General features: G+C 43.4%; 1 long non-coding RNA gene across 1 annotated transcript; it reads right to left on the reverse strand.

The window, feature by feature from the left end:
• Window positions 1–8,315: 8,315 nt before the first annotated feature.
• On the reverse strand, window positions 8,316–9,521 carry LOC117053487. Its single transcript, XR_004427396.1, has 3 exons — window positions 9,417–9,521; window positions 8,485–8,566; window positions 8,316–8,362 (listed from the first exon to the last, which is right to left on the reverse strand). It is a non-coding gene; the product is annotated as an uncharacterized LOC117053487 (long non-coding RNA).
• Between the last annotated feature and the right edge of the window lie 3,551 nt (window positions 9,522–13,072).

A 13,072-nucleotide genomic window follows, 5' to 3' on the forward strand; every position in this document is an offset into this window, starting at 1 on the left:
CATTCACAACACACTGCCGTGTTTTAGTAAAAAACTTTTTGGTGGAAACAGAAATGATTTGGTGGCTGGAACACCTGTTTTATTGATTACAGTGGTACCCCGGGTTATGTCCTTAATTCGTTCCGGGTTACAGTATGTAACCTGAAAAGGACGTAACCATGCGCAGACCGAAAAACCTGAAAAAAAAATCGCTTCTGCACATGCGCAGACCGCGAAAACGCTTCTGTGCATGCGCGAATCGTGCACGCTTTGGGTTGCGCTTCCGGGTTAGCAGAGTTTGTAACCCGAAAAGTACACAACCCGAAGCGTACGTAACCCGAGGTACGACTGTATAGGCCTGTTCAGTTTCCTAATTTCAAAGGCTGGGGTGGCCCATACTAAACACCAACTCATAGTTGGCTGCTTGGGGACCAAGCCTTGTGCCTTTCTCTCCCGTTAGCTCCTGAGATCCTGAATGCAAATGGAAACTGGGGGAAATATAGGTTGCAGTAGCTACCGTTGGCCTGCTTTGGACTAATTATGAAGTGCCGAGAGCTTGGAGCTTGAGAGAGTACATACAGGGAGAGTTAGAGGCACATCGACTCATGGCTCATGTACGAAGTACCAAGCAATGGTATGGCATTATGCCTGATCAACGTCTTTAAAACCTGAAGCTGAACAATCAAATGGGCTCTGTCAAAACATTAACAATGAAAGGAGGATCTGTAACTGAGCCAGTGAAACCATTCTGAAATATTGCAGTTATAAACCGCTTAGAGGAGGAATGTCCCAGTTGTCGTGAAATAGAATCCTTTTCGTTTCCTTGCCTTATCTTCCTTGGTTTTCCCGCTCCCAACATGAGGAGGATGGTCCTGAAAACAAATATCAAAAACTAGTACAGTATGTGAAAAACCACATCACACAATATGATGTTTTCTTTCCCATATTAGTTCAGTGTGTTATAGGTTTGGGGGAGACACTCTGAATGATAGCTGTGGGTCTGTTCCTTACCTGTGACCCTGTATTTGTGAGTTTAGCATCTAGTAGATGAAACCTGTTAAAGCAGTTCCTTTTTGAAATAGTAACTCTTTTGGTTCCTTACCTTTTCGTCTTTGGGTTTGTCGCCGTCAGCTTTAGAATGTTCCTGAAATTAAACACCAAATGCTAGTGTGTGTGTGTGGGAAATGCATCTCACAATATGATGTCATCTTTCAGATAACTGTTCAATGTGTTTGGGGAGCGGGGGTGGGGAATCAGTCAGCATTATACCCATGCTTCCCTTTCAAACCTGTGATCCTGTATATGTAAAGTTTGAATTATTGGTACCAAGAAACAGGAAGTGCCTTTCCTTACTACAAAGGAGGCTGCTTTTCACAGTCTCAGCATGTAGACTCTACAAGGGCTAAGGAGCAGGAGGGTGGGCATTTTCACACTTCAACTGTCCGGATGCCACGACATTTTAGGATAAAGAACAATAGACCGGGGGGGGGGGAGCCTATGTGTGAGAGTTTTGGCTGATGCCGGAAGCTGGAGACACAGAAACATGGCTGATCTGTGCTGGACCTAAAATGGTGGCATGGGACTTCCCTGCAAACCGACTGGGGAAGGAAGAGCTGTTGGGGTGTTAATGCTGTGAGCCCCTCCATCTTACGCTCAGGTTGTATATATGAAACCATATGCCCTAAGGACACCACAGTCTCCATTGACCTTCACTCCAAGGGATCGGAACCTTGGGTAGGTGCAGGCTCCCTTGGAATCTCTTGCTGCTTGGAGACTGGGGTGTGTTACACGGGGTCCTTTTAGGTTTCTTACCTTTTGTTCAGTTTTGTCACTTAAGGCTGAAGACAAATGGTCCTGAAAACAAATACCAAATATTGATGTGTAAAAAATACAGTTGTACCTTGGTTCTCAAACACCTTGGTTCTCAAACAACTTGGAACCCAAACTCTGAAAACCTGGAAGTAAGTGTTCCGGTTTGCAAACTTTTCCCGGAAGTCGAACGTGCTCCGTTTTGAGTGTTACGCTTCCGATTTTAGTGTTATGCTGAGGTCTGTCTTTTTTTGCTATTTATTTTGCATTTTTGTGGCTCTTATTTTGGGGTGGGGGGGTGTGACTGTGTGGAACCCAGTTCAGCTACTGATGGATTGTATGACTGCAGTACATTGTTTATTGCTTTCATTTTATGGCTCAATGGTCTTGTTAGATAGGAAAATTCATGATAAATTGCTGTTTTGGGTCTTCTTCTTTTTTTTTTAAAAAAGAGAAGAAGTCTGGAACGGATTAATCCATTTTGCATTACTTGCTATGGGAAAGCGTGCCTTGGTTTTGGAACGCTTTGGTTTTGGAACGGACTTCCGGAACGGATTAAGTTTGAGAACCAAGGTACCACTGTAAATAAATCACATCTCACAATAGGATGTTGTCTTTCCCAGATCTATTCAGCAGAAAGGAAGCTTTGCATACCTTTTCAGTTTTCCCTTTCCCTTTGTCTGCTTTAGCTTCTTTGTCCTGGTGATCAGCATTCTTAAAGCAAAGAAAAAGTACCAATATCAGTATTTCATTTGGCACTTACTTGTTGCCTCATGACTGTCAGATAGGAACTTCTCTGAAGTGAGAAGTCTTCATATGATCCATGATCATAACTGAATCCTGTTTATTTTATGGTGCAGTATACATACACGCACCAGTTCAGTTTTCCATCAGTGGACTGGATATGTTTTGCACCAGCGCCTTACTGCCTGAAGTTCTCGATTTTCAGGCTGATCTCCAAACATTTTTTTTCAAAACAACAACAACCCACCATTTTTTTTTTAAAAAAAACCTTGTTGCTATCACTTGTAGCTAGACAAGGATGATCCTGAAAACAAAAATCATATCTCACAATGTGATGCTGTCCTCCCTAGATTGGGGCGGGTGTGTGTTTTTATTTTGATTATATATTTTGTGGTTTTATATTTTGATTTTGTTCTGTGAACCACCCTGAGACTTCCAGGTATAGGGAAGTATATAAATTCAATAAATATAATAATAGCAACAGCAACAGCAACAACAACAGACAAACGACAACAACAGCAACAACAACTCAGTGGGAAGGAAGATTTACATACTTTTTCATTTTTTTCTTTTTCTGCTTCAGCTCCCTTGTCCTGCGCAACAGACTTAACCTCAGTATCCTTAAAACACAGGAAAAAGTACCAACATGAGTATTCCATTTGACACTTGCTGCAGGCATCATGCTTTTCAGATAGGATAGCTGACTTCTCCAGGTTTTTTGGTGAAGTGGATGCATTATGTACTAACCTACTTAGTGCATCAAGTTCTGTGGGGGAAGACTGACTTCCCATACCCTTGCAGGACAGAGTTCTTATGAGATTGACTCAACACCAGTGTTCAAAGATGGGACTCGGTTAACAGAAGGAGGTCTGGAGGAACTGCAAGTAATTAATTGCATTACATAATTCCTTTTTGGGTGACTTAATGTCACCGTGGGAAAGACAGACTCCATTGAATATTGTGTTTTATACCACTTGTGTCACTCCTTTCTACCAGGAACTTATCATTGAATTGCACAATTGCTCTCCAATTCAATAGAGCAGGAATTTTTGCACACCCAGTGTGGCAATATCAGCACTAAGAAATAAGGGAGGTCTTTAAGTCTCTACACAGAGGGCTGTTTTACACAGGCTTGACTATATAGACTCTGCATAGGTTGTGGGGCACGAACAAATTTTTATGTAAGCTGCCACATGTTATTTGTATGCACAACCCATCTGCCATACAATGAGGATGGGTGGGTGTTTATTCAGGGCATATGTATGTATGTACTGAGACCATATGTAGCATTTTTCACTTGAACTAGGCCAGGGGTCCCCAAACTAAGGTCCACGGGCCAGATAAGGCCCAAGAGACTTGTTTATCTGGCCCACAGCGACCCCTGCCGCCCGCTGCCGCTGCCCACTCTTACCGGTGCTGTGTGGCTGCTCACTTCCGGGTCGGAGGAGCACTGGAAATAGCTTGTGCACATGCACAAGCGTTATTTCCGGTACACATCTGGGTCGGAGGAGGCCCTTGCACATGCACACAAGCTATTTCCGGTGCTCCTCCGACCTGGAAGTGCTCCGGAAATAGTGTGCGCGCACACATATGGGCGCTTGCTCCCCTGCCCTCAGGCCCGCTGTGCAATTGGTGTTGGAGACACCAGCCCGAGGCGCGGTAAGTTTGCTGACCCCTGAACATCTCAGCCCTAGTGCCACACCGGCACCCCTATGTGAACTGGTATGGGGAATTCTTAAGGCATGATTCAATACTAAATCAATGGATGGCTGATCTTGAGGACATGTGCTTTTTTAAAGAGCAATTTGCCAGAGAAGTAGGATAGAACTGAATGTCTCTTCCTGTTGTGTCAAAGATAAGATGCTCCTTTATTTGCAGCGGAAACTAAAGCTGTTAACGCATTAGTTACAAATCAGGAGTTCCCTGCTTTGGTTCCTGCTTCTGCCATAGATTCCCCATGACTGTGACCTTAGGCAAGCTGCTGTCTCTGAACTTCAGGCCCTCCCCACACCTGCACAACAGGGGATCCAAAGACAGGGATGTATAACTGGCCCAGCTAAAGCCTTTTGGGGAAAAAACTTACAGTTACAAACTGGTTAGTGCAAAGTCCTTTTTACCTCTTGTTTATCCATGTTTTCACTTTCATCTGAAGAAAGATTGTCCTGCAAACAAATATCAAATGCTAGTGCATGGAAAACAATGACCCTCCCTTTCTATATGATGTTGTCTTTCGCTTCGCAGTTCAGCGGGGAGGAAGTTTTACATACCTCTTCTGCCGCTTGAGTGTTTATGTTGGGGTTATCGTTATGAATCCCAGCCTGCTTAAAACACAGAGAAAGGAACCAAGGTGAGTTCTGCACTTGCGAACTTCTTTTTAACGTTCTCCTTCCCAACTGTCATGAAATAGTAACTCCTTTTGGTTTCTTGGTTTCTTACCTTTTCTTCCTTGGCTTTGTCACTTTCAGTTTCAGAAGAATGGTCCTGAAAATAAATATCAAACACAAGTAGCGCGCGGGGGGGGGGGGGTTGTATCTCAAATTATGATGTCACCTTTCCCATAACTGTTCAGTGTGCGCGCAACAGGATTTCCTACCTTTTCTTCCTTGGTTTTATCGCTTTCTGCTAGTGACGAATGGTCCTGAAAGCAAATATCAAATATTAATGTGATACACACACACACACACACACACACACTGACATTGTCTTTCCAATAACTACTCAATGTGTTTGGGGATGGGGGGGGTCAGTCTGGATTCTACCTGTGGGTGCCTTCCAAACCTGTGATCCTGTGTTTGTGAGGATTAGAATCTAGTAGAATAAACCTGTTAAAGCAGTACAGTGGTACCTCAGGTTACAGACGCTTCAGGTTACAGACTCTGCTAACCCAGAAATAGTACCCCGGGTTAAGAACTTTGCTTCAGGATGAGAACAGAAATTGTGCAGTGGCGGCGCAGCAACTGCGGGAGACCCCATTAGCTAAAGTGGTACCTCAGGTTAAGAACGGACCTCCAGAACGAATTAAGTTCTTAACCCAAGGTACCACTATACTGGCTTTGGCTGGCCAGTTAAGTGCCCTCATCAGCATCCAAAAGAGAGAGCTCTGTTGCCATAGAGACAAATGGATTGACATTTTCACACTTCAACTTCCCTGATGCCACACCATTTTAGGATAGAGAACAATAGACTGGTGGGAGGAGGCCTATGTGTGAGAGTTTTGGTTGATGCTGGAAGCTGGAGAGACAGAGACATGTCTGCTCTGTTCTGGACCTAAAATGGCGACTTGGGACTTGGGAAAGAAGAGCTGTTGGGGTGTTAATGCTGTGAGCCCCTCCATCTTACGCTCAGGTTGTATATATGTGTATATGAAACCATATGCCCTAAGGTCACCACAGTCTCCAATGACCTTCACTCCAAGGGATCTGAACCTTGGGTGTGTGCCGGCTCCCTTGGAATCTCTTGCTGCTTGGAGACTGGGGTGCGCGCAACAGGATTTCCTACCTTTTCTTCCTTGGTTTTATCACTTAAGGCTGAAGACAAATGGTCCTGAAAACAAATACCAAATATTAATGTCACTCTCTCTCTCTCTCTCTCTCTCTCTCACACACACACACACACACACAGAGAGAGAGAGAGAGAGAGAGAGAGGGAGGGAGGGAGGGAGAGAGAGACACACACTGACACTGTATTTCCAATAACTACTCAATGTGTTTGGGGATGGGTGTGTGTGTGTGTGTCAGTCTGTATTATACCTGTGGATCCCTTCCAAAACTGTGATCCTGTGTTTGTGAAGTTTAGAATCCAGTAGAACAAAACCCGTTAAAGCAGTTCCTTTGTTAAGGAGACTGGAATGTGTGCAACAGGGACCAGGGTCCTTTTAGGTTTTTACCTATTCTTCCTTAGTTTTATCGCTTTCTTATGGAGATGAATGTTCCCGAAATCAAATACCAAATATTAATGTGCAAATAAAAATAAATAAAATTATCACAATATGACGTTGTCTTTCCCATATTTGTTCAGCACGAAGGAAGCTTTACATACCTTTACAGTTTTTTCTTTGACTGCTTCAGCTTCTTTGTCCTGGTGATCAGAATTAACCTCAGCACCCTTAAAACACAGACAAGGTACTAATATGAGTATTCCATTTGACACATACTATATACCCCATGACTGTCAGATAGTTTTTAACCCCGAGGTGAGTAATCTTCATGTTATCAGTGATCATAAATGAAACCTGTGGATCGTTTGGTGAAGTTTACATACATACAAGTTCAGTTTTCCATCAGTGGAACATGTCCAACAGGACGTGTTTTGCACCAGCCTCCTAAGTGCCTGAAGTTCTGGGTTTTCAATGACAAGACTGACCTCCAAAATACTTCCAAAATATAATCCTAATCCTTATGTGATAAAATCAATACCAGTAATAAAAATCGAAACCTTCTCAACATGGAATGGGAGCAGGTATGGGATATTCTTAATTACAGAGTTCATTTTGAATAGATTCAGTTTCCACTGAGGTAGTGCTGCCTGCATTACTTTGTTCTACCAGTAACTTTTCCTTGGGTTGTGGAACTGCTCACAAAATCAACAGAACAGGAACTGCCACTCACAGAATGTGGAAATTGTGTCCAACAAGAAATAAGAAACACCTTTCCTTAAGCTGCAATATGGCTGCTTTACACAGTCTCCACACACAGAACAAAGGGGCAAAGCTAAATTTCACACAGGGTGCCATTTGTTATTTGCCTATATGTGCAATTCATCTGACACACAACAGGGATGGATCTACAGGGCAGGTACTAGTATCTGTTGAGCATTCTGCACATGTGGTGGATGCATGTGAGCCTGTGTCCTTCACCGTATGGGCTCTATGTGCCGCTGAGTTCTTATGGGCTGATCTGTAGATCAGTGGATTATCTATGATAGAGGCCATAGTTCTAGTTTTAGGAAGGTAGCTGTGTTGGTCTGCTGTAGTTGAAACAAAATTTAAAAAATCCTTCCAGTAGCACCTTAGAGACCATCTAAGTTTGTTATAGGTATGAGCTTTCGTGTGCTGGTGTTGGTGCTGACCTTTAAAGCCCTAAACGGCCTCGGTCCTGTATACCTGAAGTAGTGTCTCCACCCCCATCATTCAGCCTGGACACTGAGATCCAGCACCGAGGGCCTTCTGGTGGTTCCCTCAATGCGAGAAGCAAAGCTATAGGGAACCAGGCAGAGGGCCTTCTCGGTAGTGGCGCCCACCCTGTGGAACGCCCTCCAATCAGAGGTCAAGGGAATAAACAACTACTTGACATTCAGAAAATATCTGAAGGCAGCCCTGTTTAGGGAAGCTTTTAATGTGTGATGTTTTAATGTATTTGATTTTTGTTGGAAGCCACCCAGAGTGGCTGGGGAAATCCAGCCAGATGGGTGGGGTACAAATAATAAATATTATTACTAAATATTATTATCGAGCTAGGAATCAGGAAGTCCCTGGTCTGAACAACATCTCCATCAACTACTCCCTATGTTGCCTTAGTCTGTTGTCTGTGAGCGCCAGTTCCCTCACATCTATAAAAATGCTTTTCTCCATAGCGTTGTTATAAGGATTACAACTACAAAATGTATGTGAAACAGTTTGAACTTCTGAAAATGCTAATCAGATGTTAATAGTGTTATTGACGTTTTGCCTTAGTGTTGCTAAACTGGATCTACTGGGTTAGGGTGATGATATAGACACCTGGCCTGTGCAAGTTTTCTGTTCCACTGCTTCATTTTCCGCATGAGGGGATGCATTACGTACCTTCTTTATTTCCGCGTCCCTCTCAACATTGCCATGTTTTTCATGGTTAATCTTGGGAGGAGACAAAGTAGAAAAAGAGGTGGTGAGTTTGGATCTCCTGTTTTCAAGCCATCGAGACAAATTTACAATCCTTGGCTTATTTTATTTTATTTTGCACGTGCAAATGTACTTACTGGCAAAGCCAAGGCGATGCTGAAAAGGCACCAGCAGATCACAGCAGTCTTCATTTGTGAAAGCTTCCCTGAAGAAGGTTTTCTAATGGCCAGTTGATGAGTTACATGCACAAAAGAAGAAAAGCTGAAAACTGATTGCAAACTTGCTAGAACAAGATCACTCTCTTTCACTTTGTGGTCTACATTCCTACTGCACACTGCCCATCAGTGCCAAACCATCATCAACAGCAAGAGAACAGTGGATAGACAGAAGCGAAGAGGCACAAGATGGTATCCTAAGAGTGGTACCCAGAAAGCATGTGAGTGTGACAGCACTGCCCACTATAGCATTTACATTTGGTCCTTTATTGCCCCTGGTAAATAAGTTTTGCTGCAGGTGATATGTGGATATGTTGCACTACCTACAAAACTTGATTGATCTGAAATAATAGGACAAAAGAAATGCTTGTGTATGTGTAGACTAAGGGTGTCAGAGGAATTCAATTCAATTTGCATTTAAAGGAAAACTTAACGGCATTTCCATTTCCGGAAACAATACATGAGCTGAAACTCATCCATTCTGAGAAAATCCACATTCCCCCCCCCCTGAATTTTGTAATGCAGTCCTTCAAACAAGTAATGTGCGCAAAAATGCATATACTCTGGCAAAGTGTGCATATAAAAATGCAGATATTGGTGAAAACGGCCTCAAAAATGCATTGCGTTAGAGAAAATTGCTGTGCAAAAATGTATGGGAAATGGCCCACAAATGTGTATATTAGAAGCAATTCATTCTAAAATGCTGATGAATTCTCATGAGGACTTATATATATATATATATATATATATATATATATATATATATATATATATATGGATGTGGAAAATGAGTAATTTAGAGAAACCAAAACTGACAGATTCATCTAAGAGCAGTCATTCTAAAATTTACTTACATCTGAGAGTGGAGCTTGGAGCAATCTTGGCTTACTCAGTCTCTTCCTTTCTCCTTCTGCTGGATGCCTACAGCCCCCTGGCATTTAAACCCTTCCCAAGAAATCAACCCACCAGTTGTCACTCATGAAGTTGAAAGGGGGGAAGACCATTAGCTTTCTTGTCACCACATTCCCCCCTCCCCTTTCACTGACGTTCAGAACTGACAAAAGCTACTGGTTGAAGTGTTCCTTATCATGATCAAGCATTTGTGTTCAATGCTTCTTTTTTTAGTCTCGAGTGGGGGGATTTAAGGGGCACAGAGTGGTTCATTCAGCCCGTGTAGGAGATTGTGAGGGGCGCGTTGTCTTTTGCAAACTGTGTGGAAGAGGGAAAACAGTTCTCTCTCCAGAGATCAACTGATAATTGCTCTTAGATTTCTCATGGATGAAGATATGTTTAGTGTGCTTCTTTCTGTGTGCATGAGTGGTTCATTAAAAGGACAAGGTAATCATTCATTGGCATTTGGTTTCAGTGCAGAAAAGGGAGGACGGATTTTGGATCCAATATGGAGGATGAAATAAGAGGGCTGAACAGTGTAGTGTAATGTATTCACCGTGTACATTTTTTAATGTATTCACCATGTACATTACATTTTTTTTATTAAAAAAAAAACCACACTTCTTCAGGGCATCTCATGGTGGCATAGAATATTTTTTCTTTCCTCCTTTTTTTAACCTTCACAACAACCATGTAAGGTAGGAGGGACTGAGAGATGGCAATAGACTTAAGGTCAGTTTGTAAGCATCACAGCTGAAAGATTCAATTGAGCCTGTTGTCTCTGTAGCTCTCATACAACATAGTACAGTGGACGCTCGGGTTGCGAACGCGATCCATGCGGGAGGCGTGTTCGCAACCCGCAGTGTCCGTAACCCGCAGCACTGCGTCTGTGCACTCGCGGGTTGCAATTCGCCGCTTCTGCGCATGTGCGAAGCATGATTTAGCGCTTCTGTGCGAGTGCCGAAACCAGGAAGTAACCCGTTCCGGTACTTCCAGGTTTGGCGCGTTCATATCCCTCAGCAAGCGCAACCCACAGTGAGCGCAACCTGAGGTATGATTGTACAGGGGCTCTAATATATATTTTGAAAAGTGGTTTGTTCGTCTGCCCATCTGCTGTCCATAGGTTTGGCCACCTCTCGCCAAACTCAGTATGGGGGTTCCTGAGTTTGGGTGTGTGTGGTCGTTTTAAACATTTGGACACCCACCACCATTTTTAATCAAGATGGCAGACTGAAATGTACCTTTGGTCTGACTTCGCCTATTTTTTTTGTCACAGGTGAGGCTGCCTCTTGAGATATTACACTATCCGTGTAAAAAGTGACAAAGTGCTTTTTGGTTTCTACAAATTCCCAGGCAGTGCCAGGCACTCCCTGCTAATATAATATAGATCTAGGCATAATGACTGAGTGCCATACTAGGTGAGATGCTGAAGGCACAAAAAGCATCTTTGTTTTTAACACTTGGAAGGCCATTTAGCTCAGGGCAAGGGTCCATAGCTCCATGGTAGAGCATCTGCTTTGCATGCAGAAAGTCCTAGGTTCAACCCCCAGCATCTCTAGGTAGGGCTGGACCTGGGACAGACCCCACCTGAAATCCTGGAGATTCTCTGCAAGTCAGAATAGACAGTACTGAACTACAATGACCAATGTTCCTAACATGCAGGGTTTTAAAAAATATATAAAAAGACATAGCATCAGTTTGGGTAGTGTGTGTAATGATTATCAGGCCTGCGGGAGGTGAGAGGGTGCATTTAGACAATTCCTCCACTGCTGCAGCTCTGAAAAGCCATCTGAATTTGGCCACTGAGCCACAGTGCCTTCTCATTTCCCCATCTGATGCAGGTGGAAAACTGATCAGAAGAACATCTGGGTTTACGCACTTTAATTTTTAACTCAGTGGCAAGGAGGGGGAAGCAAAGGAATCTTTAAAAAGCACTCACATCTATATTAAGTCTCTCCCTCACATGTATCTAAATATAGAGACTGATTTGCCAAACTTGTTCCCCCATCGGCTTAGCTGAGCTTAAGGAGTACAGATTGTACTTGATTTTTTTACCACAAAATCAGACAAAGCAACACACACCATATATATAGAGATATTCTAGTTGTGGGATATTTTTGGATACAGTACTTTTGGTATGGATTGAAGAGAAAGAAGCAGAGAGGGCGTTTAAAGGCTGCTCCCCACTCTACATGATTTAATGCAAAGAAGAAGAAGAAGAAGAAGAAGAAGAAGAAGAAGAAGAAGAAGAAGAAGAAGAGGAAGAAGAAGAAGAAGAAGAATAGTTTGGATTTGATATCCCACTTTATCACTACCCGAAGGAGTCTCAAAGTGGCTAACAATCTCCTCTCCTTTCCTCCCTCACAACAAACACTCTGTGAGGTGAGTGGGGCTGAGAGACTTCAAAGGAGTGTGACTAGCCCAAGGTCGCCCAGCAGCTGCATGTGGAGGAGCGGAGATGCGAACCCGGTTCACCAGATTACGAGTCTACCGCCCTTAACCACTACACCACACTGAACATAACCCCTGTGTAAGTGGGGAGTCACCTGTATACAAGTTTGAAGTCAACAGAACAGAATATAACTTTCAAGCCCATTGCTGGCTTTCCCCACTAGGTGGGGCTTGCTGCATCCCCAGGTTTGAAATTAGTTCATTCAGCTGGAGTACTTGAGTGATTTTTGTTTTGTAATTTCGTGGGCTACAGGGGTGGCATAGGGCTGCTGAATAGCAGAGGCATTTTGAGAGGGAGAAAGAAGGTGGGTTTCATTTAGTTTGGTGGGAAACAACTGCTGTGGAGCTGCAATCAGCACCACATCGTTCCCTGTACAATAGCCGAACGGGAATGGTGCCGCAAAGTGACGCTTCCCCATTGCACGGGACACAAGGCTGGCTGACGATTGCAGCGCGGCTCTCACTGCAAGCCACCTCAAGTCAGCTGTGTGAGAGAAGAGATGCCCTGTCCTCCTTGGGCTCGGATGTTGCTCCGGGATCTGCTCTGAGATCTGCTCTGGAGGCGGGTGGAACTTTTCAAGTGGGGACCACTCTTTATCAAGGGCAAGACACCCAGAATGACCACTGACATTGGTGAGGACTTGCTGCTCTTAACTTGGCTATTAGAACTGTAACTCAAGAACTTGCAACTGAGGTTGCTTTGTCCTCCTCCGTCCCATTCCTTTTTCCTTGTGCCTTTTCAGAATGTAAACCTAAGGGCAGTCTTAATACTGATCTTTGTAAGCTGCTCTGAAAGCCTTTCTTGGATAAAGGGTGGGGTATCGATGCAATGGTAAGTTCCCACTCTCAAAAGTTATCCACTTGATAGTTGGAAAATTTCCCCCTCTTTCGCAACTACATGAATGTCCCGGTGAAAGTATGTGTGTGAACTTCAGCCAAACACTACTTTAAACCAATGATTTATCCATAACCAATTTCCTCATACCAAAAATGAGTTGGTCAGTAGAGTTATAGAAGCTTCATATGTCTATGTGCATTATAGAGTCCATGCTTAGTTCATATCACAAGTATATAAATTGAATATGAACTGTCCGAGTCGGGTTAGCCATTCGTCTATAGCCTTTTAGACCCCCGTTGTTGTTTTTAGACTCTTGATTTCCAAGCTCAG

Source organism: Lacerta agilis, chromosome 9 (assembly GCF_009819535.1).
Source record: "Lacerta agilis isolate rLacAgi1 chromosome 9, rLacAgi1.pri, whole genome shotgun sequence".
NCBI lineage: Eukaryota > Metazoa > Chordata > Lepidosauria > Squamata > Lacertidae > Lacerta > Lacerta agilis.